The sequence below is a fragment of the Nothobranchius furzeri genome, chromosome 9 (assembly GCF_043380555.1).
Source record: "Nothobranchius furzeri strain GRZ-AD chromosome 9, NfurGRZ-RIMD1, whole genome shotgun sequence".
NCBI classification, from domain to species: domain Eukaryota; kingdom Metazoa; phylum Chordata; class Actinopteri; order Cyprinodontiformes; family Nothobranchiidae; genus Nothobranchius; species Nothobranchius furzeri.
Window position 1 is genome coordinate 52380027 of NC_091749.1, and position 15964 is coordinate 52395990.

At 39.8% G+C, this 15964-nt stretch overlaps 1 long non-coding RNA gene across 1 annotated transcript; it reads left to right on the forward strand.

Annotated features, from left to right (window-relative positions):
- Window positions 1-296: 296 nt before the first annotated feature.
- LOC139071621 (uncharacterized) lies at window positions 297-14897 on the forward strand. The gene is made up of 3 exons (XR_011521471.1): window positions 297-402; window positions 470-1021; window positions 14787-14897. It is a non-coding gene; the product is annotated as an uncharacterized lncRNA (long non-coding RNA).
- Window positions 14898-15964: the final 1067 nt, after the last annotated feature.

Genomic DNA, 15964 nt, shown 5'->3' on the forward strand with positions numbered 1-15964 from the left:
AAAAACAACGTTTGTGCTGCTATACCAACTGTCTGCACTATCGCTGGCATCAGATGAGTGTTCCAGGAGTTGTTTTGTGTCTCTAATCCACAGTTTTTCCTCGGTGCGGTCTGGTTCGAATGGATAGCTTCTTATCTCCCCGGAAAATGCACGATTACTTTGTAATCACCCAGTTTTACTTCCTGCAGTGATTGTTTGGATGGAAATGCGAGTCAGGCAGATTCACGACAGGATGCATTCAGCAGCCTCGGTGCACACGGTGGATGCAGAAATACAAACATTTGGAGAGCTAAATAGTGACAACAGAAGTGTTTTATTGAGTTGCAGAGCTGTTAGCTCGGCTCCTTCATTACAATCACTTCCTGATTCGTCAGAACCTGCTCTGACTGCTGTCTAGTGCAGGTAAGTCATATAAAACAAACTATCTATTCAAAATGGTCAATTTTGTTCACTTCTAACATGTATTCAGAGTTTCATCATGCTGCTGGGTTAGAGTTCCTGTACTCACCTAAGCTCATTAAGCCGTTGTTTGGAGGGCAAACACACCCAGGAACTCACACTTGCAGGGTGGAATAAATCTCCCAGCTGGTCAGGAAGCAGCTGAACACCCCCATAGGAGGTCCTGGAGGAAGTTCCTGCAGACGGGAAGGTCAAAATGTTTTTGTTCCCACTTTTGTTTCAGTGACTTTGACAAGGACCTTGCATTGTTTAAAAATTGAAAGGACTTGTTGAACATTTTTAACACATAAAATATGGTTTTCTTTTTGAATTTGAGAGGTAAATCATTTATAAGCTTATAAACTATAGACAATGTTAAAACTATCAGATGTGTTTACAATGTTTTTAAAACTGTTTCCCTTTGAATGGACAATTTACAGGTCAACAAAAAGGTGTTTTTATTGAAGCAGTGGTGCCGGCGGTGGGACAACAATTTGATGCGGTGAATCGGTTTTGATGAAGGTTACCTGTGAAGTTCATCTCCGACTGCTTCATGTGCTAATGGGAATCACTTCCACGCTGAGTGAGTGTGTGTTCTCTGGGCTTTAAATACAAGCTGTTTATCAACACCTAAATGTGACAAGTGGTGGGTTTTTGAGAAGGGTGAAAGCTACCACCAGATTCTGTCTGACTCGATGACATCAGGGTGTGACGTGTCCAGCAACACTCTGTCCTGTGATGGATTGTATTTTCTGAAGCAGAAACCATCCATCTGTTTTCTGGACCGCTTCATCCTCCGTAGAATCACAGGGAGCCGGTGCTTCTCTCTAGTGGTCATTGGGAAAGAGGCGGGGGACACCCTGGACAGGACTCCAGTCCATAGACACAAAGGGACAAATAACCAGTCACACATAGAGACTATTCAGTCTCCAAACAGACCCAACTTGTACGTTTTTAGTCTGTGAGGAAATCCATACATGAACATGCAGACTCAGCAGTATCAATACTGCCTCTGTGCAGCCAGAAGTAGAAACTATTTGAACCAACTCGACTGCATCAATAAAAAAGACCCAACTTGTTGGTTTTATAAAGTTTGATGTTGAGAACTTTTCCAAGCAGATCAGTGTCAGAAGAATTAAAGCTGCAAGGGCAAATTTGGAAAACAAATTAGATCAAAGCCCCAGTATTTTTACCTGTTTACTATCAAAATCTGTCTATTCAGTTCACAAACTTAAACAATATTTTTCATCAACATCAATTCTAAATATTCCTCTCAGCTTGAAATTTTACATTTTTAAATACATAAGCTATGGTCGATGATCCATGGTCATGCACCATCTGGAAATACGGCAGCTGTTTAGGGACATACTAGCTTACGCTTTTGCACTTTGACTGTAACCTGAAATAAATAGTGGAGGGCAGCAGCTGCCGATTCAACTAAGCAGAAGAAGAGAATAGGTTCTGTTGCTGTACTTGGCAGGGACGTCACTAGGATTGAGACTGCACATCAAAGCTATTCGTTATGGTTTTCGGCATTTAAACATGACAGAAGCAGTTTTCAAAAGGGTATGCACATAGTTATCTAAAGCCTGCCGCACACAAGGGCAATTCGAAAAGGTCATTCGAGAGGGTCATATGCTTGTCTCACACTCAGTGCGTTAGAGTTGGCAGCTCTGTTATGCCTGCTTACATAGCTCGTAGCCAGGGGACACGCTAGCGGATTTAGCGTTAGCATGTCGGCTCTGTAGCATTTTCCTCTCTGAATTACAACCTTGAAATGGTAATGGTGTGCTTTTGTTGCTTTCTTACCTTTATGTGATGTTAGCAGCATTGTTGCCTGTTCCATATCAACCGCATCTAGCTTCAGCCAACCTTCCTTTGCTAGCTGACAGGCCACCATGGATGTCCATCTTCACCGTGTTTCCACAGCTCATGTCGGCGTTCATTCGTTCTCCCAGCTCATGCCAACCCTTTTTCCACTAGCTGATGGCTAACAGACAGCCATTCTCAACCGCATCTCATGCCAGCGTTCATTCGTTAGCTGATCGCTAACAGGTAGCCAGTGATGTAGAATACATCTCTACTGTGTCTCACTTCAGCGTTCATCTGTTAGCTGGTGGCTAAATGGCAGCCAGTGTTGCTGCTCCCAGAGCCACGTGACACTGGACCCCGAGGCTGATGCCACCCTTCCTCTGTGTGTGAATTGGGGATAGCTAGGTCTGACAACTTGCTAGCTTTTTTCAGGACTGGTAAGTTGTGGGTTAGGGTTAGGCTAGAGATTGGAAACTAATATTATCAAACTTGTGCTATTCTTAATGAACGGACTGGATGGCTGGAAGGAAACTGGACGTTGTTGATTACCTTTGTGATGCGTGGGCTTCCGTAGCTGCAATACTTACTCTGAACTGCATGGCGCTTAAGAGTTGCATTTTTTACCATAATGTCTGCGGATTTCACACACAGGGCCTTCAAAATATTTTTTGCCTCCTAACAATGCTCTAACATAGTACATAGTACAGCTATAAATATATTGTAAAGATTCAAAAACAATAAAGTGGTTCTCGCGCATTTGTCTAAAAACCTCCACCAATAACATGTTTCAGAGAGAAAGCAACTATTGGACCATCTAACTGCACTTCCCTGGCTCCTCCATTCTTTTCTCACTCACGTACTTAGCAACAGAACACCACTGGTGTGAGAGGTTCTTGTCTCAATATCAGAGAAGGAGAAACAGCCGGCTGCTACCACTTCAACTGTAGGACAAACTACCAGAGTCCCAAAAAGAAAAACACTGTTTCAAGTCACAGACAACACAAGTCGTTTGGACCTAGAAAATGGTGACTGGTGTTAAGCACTATCTCATTTCCTCTGGCAAAGCAGGTTGCATAAACAAGGGCAGTAAGTTATCATAAGGGTGAATAAAGACCAATGTGCTTTGTATAGAAATGAGTCAAACTGCTGTTCAGGCTTTAAACCACCGCTATTCACACTCATTTCTATGCATCTGCTCTCAATTTGATTCAAGGAGTCAGACTGGAATGAATTCAGATACATAAAATTTTGGTACTCATGTTCACCAGAAAGATGGCCTTGTTTGCACCAAAACCAGGGATGAAATTTCTCTCAAAAGAATAAAAAAATGAATGTGACTGCAGCATTTGGGACGGTTGGGAGAAAAGACAAAGAAGACAAAGCATAATAAAGAATCATTGATCCCACAAACTAGACCACGTGCCCACTCTGACCGACTCCAGACACATCTTCAAGCACTTCCCATCCAGAAGGCACGAGGCCTGTTACATAATACATGACCTCTGAGGACATGGTGGGCCCAGCTCTGCTGAATCAGCGACTGCAGCAGCTCTGACAGAGCATCTGCCCACAGCAGCCGCTGAAGACGGCCAGCTTGTCCTGACACCCCCACACAAACCCCGAGAGGAGCACTTGATCACCCAAGTAACCTTTTGCATGAGTGCACTCGCTCTGCCGCTCACCAGAGCCGCAGCAGACATGGGGCAGACATGGGGCATTAGGTGGGATTATCTCCCCCGCTGCCCTTTGTTTTTTCCATGTCCATCTCTGTTCCTCCCCTTCTACTCTGCCCTGGCACCACTACAGACAGCTACACATATGCACACCCAGCAAAAAAACACTGTACGACATGTGAGTTGTTCTCCTCTTTTTAATGAAACACATGGTGGGGTGAATCCAGGTTAAAGCCATTATCGCTCATTGATTTCCCTCATTAAATCCAATATGTAATCACAGAGGTGGGAAAAGAAGAAAGGCTTCGAGGTGAGCCAGATGGAGCATCACTAAGATTAGACACTTTGTAATTCTCAAACCCTCCAAAACACATTTTTATTGTCTACAAAAAAGCTTGAAAGCTCGAGGGAGAGAGAGAGAGAGAGAGAGAGAGAGAGAGAGAGAGAGAGAGAGAGAGAGAGAGAGAGAGAGAGAGAGAGAGAGAGAGAGAGAGAGAGAGAGGGAGAGAGAGATTTTGCTTGAAGTCCATGTGGCAGGGGTGAGGTGGTGCTCACTCCTCACCCCTGCCACTTGGACCCAAGGAATAAACCATCAACCCTGCTCAATGGTCAACTTCCCTCGCGGGGTCACACCCATTAGGACAGTGGGAGGGTTAATAAAGTAGATATGCGAGCTGCATGGGTTTGTTACTAATCTTGAGCGGAGGACGGACTCCTCAGTTCTACATGAACATGACAAGCACAAAGAGCTCTGGTTAAATTAGGGAAAAGCCTTTCTGAAGGATGTTCTTTCATTAATTAAATCAATTTACTGTCATGTTTATGTGCGGACTTTTGTCTTTCATCAGAACCAGCGATGAGAGAAGCTGCTGATTATGAATGTGCATCAGTTGCCATGGTGATGTTGAGTACATCATTGTCTCAGACTTCTTTGTTTTTTCTTCAGAAAAATCCACTTGGAGCACTTTTTCTGTTTTATAACAGTGGTTAGTTGTGGCGGCCATCTTGAATAGGATTAAACAGTTTAACAGTTGAAGCTGTAGGAATATCTTCTGATCACACACACACACACACACAGAGAGAGAGAGAGAGAGAGAGAGAGAGAGAGAGAGAGAGAGAGAGAGAGAGAGAGAGAGAGAGAGAGAGAGAGAGAGAGAGAGAAACTGAAATATGTAATTTAATGACAGAAAAATGTAAAGTTTTTCCCTGAGACGACCTAAAGTGCAAATTTAGAGCATTCCCACTAAATAAAATGACATGCTGAAGTCTTATCCCTTAATTTCTATGTAACCATTCCATATAATTAATATTTTATGTTAAAAATCTCAAGCTGGAAGTTAAATTTTTAAGATTAAAAATACATTCATACTCAGAATGCAGTGTGTGGTAATCATGTTCTTTAAAGCACACATGCTTCTAATTTGAATAGGTTTCTAATGAAAACTAACATTAAATTATGGTGTCACTGTGTTAGCTCTGTGGTGGAGCATCACCCTTTCTTTATTTTCACCTCCAGCTGGCTTCATGTATGGGTTTTATTCCAGTGACTCATCCACGCGGTGCTTTTCAGTTTTATAACATGAACCCATTTGGCTCCAGTGCTGCTTCTGCTGCTCTCTGTCAGTATTACCATGCTGTGTGCTCAGAAGGTCAAGCAGGGTTTTGTTTTGTGACCCCCTGCCCTTATACTTATCAATGTTTGGGCTGACCTCTGACCTGAAATGCCACAAGACCTCAAGTTTAAAATTAGACTGTGATCTTGTCACTGAATTCCCAAAGAAAGGCTAGAAGTGGAGTGGAGAAGGATGAAATGCCAGCTAAGACCCACAACTTCCTCTTTGCTTTCAGCGTCAGATGTGTCAGATTTAAACTGATTATTTGATGGAAAAACAACTATATTTGGGTGTCTTCATTTGAGTTTCAATAAATTAATTTTTAAAAAACGATTCCGTTCTAAAGCCTTTTTTCTGCCATAGTTAAATGTCCTAGAAATAGAAGCCTAGCACATTTTTTTCTACAGTCTAAGATCAAAATGCATCTGTTGTATCTGAAATGTTCCATGAAAACCAGTGAGTGATGCCCTTCAGCAGATTCTCTCTGTGACATCTGTTGGGAATCTGAAATTAGCACCAAAATACATAAATAACAGATTATAAAACCTCTGTCTGCAAACTCCTTTAATATGAAATTAGGTGAAAAGACTCATAAAACTCATAAAAAAAAGTATTATTTTATTGGAATCAGGAAAGCTGCAATGTTTTTTCTACTTTAAACAATGTCCTCTTAGTTGGAGAGCTGTTCAAAAAGAAAATTACCCATTAGACTTTTATAACTTGAATAACTAAACTTCAGAGTTAAATGTGTCTAACCTTCTAAATTCTCCCAGTATTTGTATTTACAGATCAGCAATTGTAGTCTGTGTCATCCTCCTCCTCACCTCCATGAATGATTTTTGGGTAAAACACAAAAAACAACTCTTCTCTGGAACAAAACAAAGCCTTGCCGTTATTGGCCCCAATTTCAGCAGAGAACAACCTCTTAGAGGTTGTTTCTTTTGGAAGAATCGTTGTTTTATTAAAACATTTTTTTATGTATCTGATGATTTACAAACCTGAGCTAACCGAAATTAGCTCTGAGAGCAGTGAGGCTGTCAGCTTGCCTTGGACCAAGTTTACAATGAAACAAATTAATGATATTTCATGGTTGTTCAGTTCAATTCAATTGAGTTTATTTTTCTAGATCCAAATTACGACAAGTCGTTTCAAAGAACTTAACAGAGTAAAATGTTTCAATTGATTCCCCACTGTACACTCCACCTCCCTCTACCCCCCACCCCCCACCCCCCCACCCCCACCCCCCCGTCCAAACCTGGGCTAACATCAGATTTTAACCATAAGCCCTATCAAATAAAAAAATTTAAGCCTGTCTTAAAAGTAGACAAGGTGTCTGCCTTACGGACTAAAGCTGGGAGCTGGTTCCACAAGGGAGGAGCCTGAAAACTAAAAGATCTGCCTCCCATCCTATTTTTTGATATTCTAGGAACCAATAGTAAACCTGCAGTCTGAGAGCAAAGTGCTCTGTTAGGAACATATGGAACAAACAATTCACTGATATATGATGGAGTTTGATTATTAAGAGCTTTATATGTGATGTAGTGTGGCCAGAGGCCAGTACTGTATTATTTTCTGCAATTTCAGCTGTTAACTTTATTTTCTCTCTAAGTGTTTCCCCCCCAGAAGAAGCTACAATGATGTTCTGCTGAGCTGTGGTGGCCTCATGGAGGGGGCCATCGTCACACTGCTGCTAACCACTTCTCCCTCTCCTGATAATAACTTTTTGCTTTCCTTGACGTTGGATGTGCTACTACTAGTTTATCCGTTTATAGATCCACTAGGATAAATACAATAAAGTTTATCTCTCACCAAATAGAATATTTACTAAGACATCACAATATAACTATAGACACATTACCCTTTGTGTGTGTGTGTGGGTGTGTGTGTGTGTGTGTGTGTGTGTGTGTGTGTGTGTGTGTGTGTGTGTGTGTGTGTGTGTGTGTGTGTGTGTGTGTGTGTGCGTGTGTGTGCGTGTGCGTGTGCGTGTGCGTGCCTGCTCTGCCTTCTCGATCCCCAGTGAGTCGTGGAGGATGGCTGCTTATACTGAGCCAGGATTCTCTGGAGGTTTCTTCCTGTTAAAAGGGAGTTTTCCTCTCCACTGTCGCTTCATGCTTGCTTAGTATGAGGATTGCTGTAAAGTCACTGACACTAGTCAGTGACTTGATGCAATTTGCTGGGTTCCTTATATAGGAAACATTATTTCTTATTGGCTTAATGAACTGACCGGAATTGGAATTTTTATTATGCGAAGTGCCTTGAGACGACTCTTGTCGTGATTTGGCGCTATATAAATAAACTTGAATTGAATTGAATCGAATATTTTCATCAAAATGACCAGAAATTAACTTTTTTATTTGCAGACACAAACACCCCATCTGTCTGGCTTCCAAACAAGAAAGCACTGCACAAGACCTTGTTACCAAACAAAGAAACCATAGTATCTTTGATCAAGGTCTCATGCAGAAGACGAGACTTTATGTTCACTCAGAAAAAAGTTAATCTTCTTTGAATCATAAATGACTTTTAAAAACTTGATTATTGCATAAGTGTCTCTTGTTAAATTCCAAAGTGTTTGAATAATCTGTGCATTTATCAATGATGTGTTAAAATGAATATTTTTCCTGGAATGATTCATTTCAGATCTTAAACTACACCAGATCAGTAATTGTTGATTTGACAAGTTAATCTATCAGACTACTCATACATCATAAGATTATTAATATTAAGGTTTAACATTCACTTCACATAACCGTTATAACATTTGCACTTCACAATAAGAGTTAACCTCTCTGAAAATCTGACGGAAGGCGTGATTTCTGAGGTATCTTTGTTAACGCCTTTTAAAAGTGTCAAATTCTGGTTTTACAGATTTTATAAACAGAAGTTGATAAAACAGGAATTACTTCCTGATCTAGTCAGTTCTCTTGCTGCCTCCTGGTCCAGCCAAACCGGTGAGCAAGCACTTGAGACCATCCTCTCTTTTGATCTCAGGTCAAAACATTGCTCTGCAACGCTTGCGAGTGATTTCAGACACAATGACTCTTTTAAGAGCTACCGAACAGCCTCAGACGCAAAATAAGCATTCCAGCTTCCTTCCGTCACCTGAAGGTATCTCAGACTAGACGGGTCGTATCTAAACTAATCATGCCACCGGCAGTGCCCTCCCAACCTCTTAACCCCCTGGATCACACGGGGATCTCCATACAAGGGTGCGTAGGCTCTGCTCAAATTACGTTGGATGGTTTTATAAACAAATCTTTAGCTTATCAAGCTATACAGCCAAACTGATTTTACAACCCAGACTCTACAAGCTCTCTCAGATACTTAAGAAAGGTTTTGCTAAAACATCTAGCTCACATTCCATCATTCCATTCATCATCTGTTATCTATACAACTTTCATTCATACTTTGTCGTGCACAATCATTAAGAAAATAGTATTAAAATCATTTTTATAAACTATATTCTTCACTCTGTCTGAATTACTATGAAGTGTGTATGTTCCCTGAATAAGTCAAATAACCTAAAGGAATCAAATGTTCAAAGACCAATCAGATTGATATTTCATATTTATATGGAGCATCACATCTTATTGATCATTTAATAAAGAAATAAGCAGCCAATCGTTAACGCTACAGTGAGATGAGGATCTTAAAATCTATTCTGAATTTAACAGGCAGCCAATGTAGGGAGGCTAAAACAGTTGTTGAAATGGTTGAAAGTTACACAGAAACGTTTGAATTTCTCAGACATTTTCAGACGCATACAGAAGGTCCACTGTGCACCTCAGATGTTTCTGTTACAGGCAGAAACACAAAACCCCTGCTTCAAATAATTAGTTTAAATGTTTCTTCTTTTCGCTTGTGTCTTCTATTAGCTGAACAGAAATAAAATACCTTTAATTTATTTTCCTCCTTCTCTGTTTCATGAAGCAGCACCATTTGGATCTGCAGAGCTGAGTCCCACTGGCCACCACACACTCTATTAACATAATTAACTCGATTCTGCTGAGGTCTTCTAGCTTTTCATATCTGCAGCGATCTCCAGAGACCTCACTGTGAATGCATCACACTCACACGTCTCAGTGCAACAACACTTAAAATGAGGTTACTGGTTTCACCGTCAGACTGGAATCAAGGGAACAACATCGAGTTCTGCCTTCTTCAAGCTGCGTTGATCTAATATTTTGTCCTACTATTAATCACATCATTGCTGGTAGTGGGTCAGAAAAGGAAAATATCCTGAGAAAGATCTCCAGCTCTGAGAACAACACAGCCTTTTGTGTTTAGCAGGGTTTCTGCTTTTACATAACAAATTTTTAAACTGTTTCAATAACTCTGTTTCATTATAAGGCTTGACAAAGATTTCTCAAGCTAAAGCCAGTATCTCATCAAGCTGTGACTGCATGGTCACAAAATGCAGACAGCATTTGCAGGAGGGTCTCTAAAGGGTTCTCACTTTCCTAGTTTCTCTTCACTAACATGAAAGAAACCTCCCATCTAAAGGGACATTTGAAAGCATCTTTCCGTGTAAAAGTTGTGAATAATCACTATCACACTTGTTGTAAAAAGCATCTTGAAAAGCCTCTGTTTGGAGAAATAGTTTAGACGTGCAAGGACTAATGCACTAACAGCTCCTCTCGAAACGGCTCCAATCCTCTGAATTTCAGAGCAGTTCTTAAGAATATCATTTTATAATCGGCATTGTGCTACTCAGTTATTTTCAGCAGAACTAAAGTGTTGCTGCTTCTGATGTTAAATAACCTAAAACGTTCTATTTAAAGAGACAATATGTAGTTTTTACCATTAATTTTTGGAAATATCCATCAAAATGTTGTTGAAAATTAATTCAATAATACCCAGATGTTGGCGGCTTCGTATCATATAACCATAAAAGTCAGGTCTAAAATACATGGGAGCAGGACTAAGTCTCTGCGCGACGTCATATTAGACGCCTTGTTTCCTTCTACAGGAGCCCTTGAGGACAAAATGCATTTACTGATTTGTAACAAACAATTACAAAACTTTCATCGTTCTTAACCCTCTGGGGTCCATGGACACCTATCCGCGTCTTTTGAACAGGTCTGATTTGGGACGCTGTAGCAGCAAGACTCCGCCTCCCTGAGTTTCGGTTTCAATTCAGCTTTTAGATTAGAAAACTACACCCCAGTTTTTAAATTGTGTTAATAGGCAACGTAATAGCGGAGTTATACTAAACTTAAAAAAACGACCTATTTTAAGACAATCTGATAACTTGTCAAAACAGCAGTTTAGTAATCCGTGAGAGGGAATGTGCTTGTGAACATAAAAAACCCACAAAAACATGAGATCCTTTTGCTGTTGGTGGAAGTCTCACATATTCAATTGATAAAAAGTATCCTTATGTAGCGGAGAGAGAGAGGAAGGCTGCGCGAGTAACCAGATGTGCGCAAAAAGGAGCCGCTTGGCGGGGAAAGGAGTGGCGCGAACAGAGTAACAACAAACAATTAGACAGATATTGACTGTAAACTTCATATTTTGGAGCGATCCGGACAGATATATTGTCTCTGTGATTTAGTCGGCTTTTATTAGGCTTTAATAAAGGATGATGAGAAGGATAAATGTCCACCAGGCAGTCCAGATAGTACGGCTGTTTTTTTAACTGGAAGCAGAGGAAGTGGACGGAGACTCACAGCCGGAGTCTGAGGCAAATAGCGAGGATGTTGATGACGATGTGACAGATCCATCCTTCCTCATAGAGGAGTTGGGTCATGATGAGGTAGAGGATGAAAGCAGAGATGCAGCTCCTCGGAGATCCAACAAGAGGAGTGGGCGGCGCCGCGCAGCTGTCAGATCTCGATCTCCGCGGCGTGAGACAGAGCCACTCCCCACTCCAAAATGCATGTACATTATTGCCAAATTAATAAAATAAGTAGAAATTCAGATAGTCCAGGTTGTCCTGAAAAAAAAGAAGATACCTCATAAGGCAATATTTATTGTTTTTATTAGAAAATACAAAAGAAAAACCAAAATGAGTCAAAAACAGTGATTTACACCCTGGACCCCAGAGGGCTAATAATTTTTTTTTATTTGTTATTTGCTATACATTTTTTATAAATACAGTCTAGATTACCATTCTAAATAATAAAAAACATTCGTCATAAATGTTTGTTGGTTTCACAGTAAAATAAACATTTTTTTTCTATTTCGGATTTTATGTTTTTGAGTGATTTAAGGTCTAATATGCAACCCCTTTATGTCCAAATATAAAAAATAAGCATAAATTCATAAAGTCCAGGTTGTGCTGAAAAGACTGATACCACATAAGGCAGTGGTTATGGCTTTTATTTTGGAAATACAAAGAAAAACTCTAAATTAGTCAAAAACGGCAAATTACACCCTGGACCCCAGAGGGTTAAATGTTGTTTTACACATTTATCTCTTCACTTGTGTCCAGTGATGAAAGGGATGCTGATGTGCTCATTATTTTGCTGAAGTTTGCACTCCCCAGGGCTTTTTGACCCTAATGGGCATCCGTTGGTAAGGTCTTACCCCAACACAACACAAACATTCTGCTTGCTTGCAAAAACGTAGCCATCTCCCAATCGCCAGGAAAAATACACACTGTCACTTTAAATGAAAGTTAAATTGACAATGGTGACGCTAAATAAACATTTAATGAAAGATGAGCTAGGAGCTGTTTAAGACAACAGCAGTGGACTTAACTCTCTGCTGCATTCAGACTAGCCGTTAGCTTGTCAATCCTGAGGGATGTAAACTTATATTTCCAAACTGAGACCACTCAGGAAACTATCCACAGGTAAGAGCAGTTTTCAATCTTTATTTTAAATGTACAGAAACATTTAAAAATGGTTAAAATATCTATTAAAAGTTTTCTAAGTTTGGCATCAGGAAGCAAAGGAACATTTATTTCTGATGAAAATGTGAAGATTTTTGTTTGGATTTTCTCTGAGTTGTGTGGTTTTCTAACAACTTCAGCATTATGACATTCCTCAAAGGCTTTAGCAGGACCAAAGTCCAGCAGTGTGCGTGTCAGTGCTGAGGTGTACATCCTCTACATATTTTCACTGGAAGGCCCTATTTCCTGAATCACTTTGTTTTTACTGACCTCAGAGTCGCTTTGCTCACGAAGATCAAACTACAATGAAGTGTTAATGTGCGCCCTCTTGTAAAAATACTAATTCATTTTTACTTTCCCTTCTCTTTCACAACTCATGCAAAGAGCAACTTTAACGACCTTTGGTCCTCACCATTGTTCTGATTTCTTCCTGACAGCTCAGTTACTTCTGCCCAGTGGCACGCAGAAATAAAGACCTGACACATGCACACAAGTCAAGTTACCCTGTGAATCGCTGCAGTTTAACTTTTAAAAATACACTTTTGTAGTATCCGTTAAACAGATAAATTGAATGCTACAATTTAATTGAAACAAAGGCTGTTTTCAGTAGAATTGTCAGGTCTCAGTAGACAGAAAAATTAATTATTCTGTTTCATTTAATTAACACTCAAACAGCTAATTCCCACGCTATGTGCAGCTCATTATCGAAGGTCAAAGTTGAGTTTAACAAAGTGCAACATTCCAGGCTCCCATAACGCAAAACTCTTGTCAAGGTTTTTTTTAGTTGTCCACAGTAACCTAATCACCACGTCTTCACACGTAGAAAACAGAAATGAGGAATTTTAATTGTTAAAATATTTTTTAACCTTTTAGATGATTTTGGTTTGTATCGCTGAAATGCCTTCAAGCTTACACTGTTGCAGGTTGATGAGTGGCATCATCATGTGTGTCAGAGTTGGATCGTTTTAGAATAAGCCAGATGAAAGATGGATAATCCTGCCAAATAGTAATAAATGCCCACAAAGCATCCTCATCTTACTGACAGGTTTAACTGATAAAACTAACACAGTAGCAGTTTTTGGACAATGGTTGACTTCTCTGTCTGGTCTGCACACATTATTTTTGAGATTAAACCTATTATAACTAAAATAACCTTGTTTATCATGATGGATTCATACAAGGGGAACCATTTCCAGAAAAGGCAGATTAAAAACGATCTAGTACCGCCATCTAGTGTTTCTTTACTGAAATGCAACATGCTGAATGGTTGGTTTATGTTCAAGTTTATGTATTTAGCAGACGCTTTTGTCCAAAGTGACTTACAAGTTATTTGACTTATTTTAAACACACAGTAATGATAAAATCTAGCCTATATAAACTAAACACTATTTATTAATAATTTGTCATGAAGGCAATGATTAAATGAGTACAAACTTCAACCTAAAACATTGTAAATGTCATTTATTTTAATGAGCTTCATCAAGTAAAAGCTGAAGGGCTGAAAAGATGAAGATGAGTTTCTCTGAAGTTCTTATAAAGTAAATACTGCGCAAGAAAGGATGTTTACACTTTTGTTTTACAGTTGGAGAAGCTTTTTTTCTTAGATTTATGGTAACTTGTGCCTTAACATTAATGCAAACAAAGCCATATCAATAAAAGCTTCTCTGTCTTTTTTAAGTTGAGGGTTGCCGATGTTCAAAAGAGACGTACGGATTTACACACACACTGCTCAGGGCTGGTCCGGGCCAACGCGCCCACTACAACTGATTGGCCGGCTCAACTACATGCCTACCGTTAGGCGGAGCCTCTCATTAGTGGATAGAATCATTCAGTGGATGGATCATTGCCGTAGCTATAGGTGGGCCCATGCCCACCTACTTTTTATCAGGGCCCACCCACTCAAATAACTTCCTAAAATATTATATGGACATTTATTTTATTTTGGAAGGGTGTACTTTCAGGCCATCAATGAAATGAAATGAAACAGAACAAAATTTAAATTAACTTAATTTATTTTTTTTAAACATTCCTGTTATGGAAATTTTATGTTTATTAATTCTTGATCATTGATTCAATCAACTGAATGTAAAGGTATTGCTCTATGCCTCTTTGCATGCCCACTTCTTCAGACACACCCACACTATGGCTCTAAGCCACACACACACACATTCTTGACTTCCCTCTCTCTCTCTCTCTCTCTCTCTCTCTCACTCACACACACACACACACACACACACACACACACACACACACACACACACACACACACACACACACACTTTTGTTCCTTTCTTTTCTTTTGGTATAAATAAACTCTATGACCAGATGTTCAGGGCATTTTGCCTCGTGCATTATGCCACAGTTATAACTGTTTGACTTGTCTGTTCATTGTCGCCTTTTTCTCTTCGACTACAGGAAATGGGTTATTGATAAACATATTGATAAAATCCATGACATTATTTGGTCCTTCGAAAGCCGGGGTCCCATCACCTTGCTTGCAGCACCAAGAACCGATGCCGGAGAAATGTCGACAACCTAAATCTCCTCCAGTGCTGAGTTTTGCTGGGGGGTCGGTGAGGTATTGACGTTGCTAGGAGGAATGCAGATCCACAAACTCAAGCCCTGGTGTGGAGAGATTTGGTGAGACAAGTTTGTTTTTTGTCGTTTTGACTTGTGGTACCGAGAGAAAATCCTAGGTGACCAGGGGTTACATTGGTTTTTGGGCGTTTTAGCTGAAAAATATAAACGCAAACAGATTCCTGGAATGCTGTTTTGGCAGAGAGAAAGATAAACAGATTCTGGAAATGCTGTTTTGGTTGTTTTTTGGGGCATTTTTGCCTAAATATAAACGCAACCCTGGTGTGATAAAGTAATAAATGTTAAATAAGTGGACCGGTGTGATAACAGAGGTTAAATTGGTTTTTGGGCATTTTTGTCGGAAGTATAAACGCAACTCTGTTTTGGCTTGGGTTTTTGGTTGTTTTGCCTTGAATAGAAATGCAATTCTAGTTATTGATTGTTTTGTCTTAGATGTTGTCTGCTTTAACTGTTGTTTGGATAAATGAGAGAGTGTATGGATTGCTTTGTATGTGTAGTATCTATGTATGGGGGAATAAGAACTCACAAACACCTTTTGAATGAAGATGGTACATTGCTGGAAACGTAAATCCAGCAAATGGGGAAATGATCTGAAAATCATCAGAGGATTGATGGAAAACATGTTTCGCAGGTATTTTGGTAACCGCTGACGTGTTGTACTTGCAGGGTAACCTTAAAGTGAGATAGCACAAGAGAGAAAAATGAGAATAATAATTATCATTTGAGAGTGACCTGATTACATATGTATCTAGTAGTTTTTACGTTTGTCAGTCTTTTACTTTGTTTATTTTTTTGTTGTTTTATTACTATAAATACTTTAGTTATTCATAATCACACTCCTCTGCTTGACCTCTAAACTAATTAGGGTTGTGTGTATCTGAGAACGCCCTCAGTTGTTTTTTTTAGGGAAAAAACGTTTACTATATTTTTATTTTTTGATATGAGCTTGGGGATGCTGACAAGCTCACCCTTTTCCCCAGATGGGTTGATTCTTT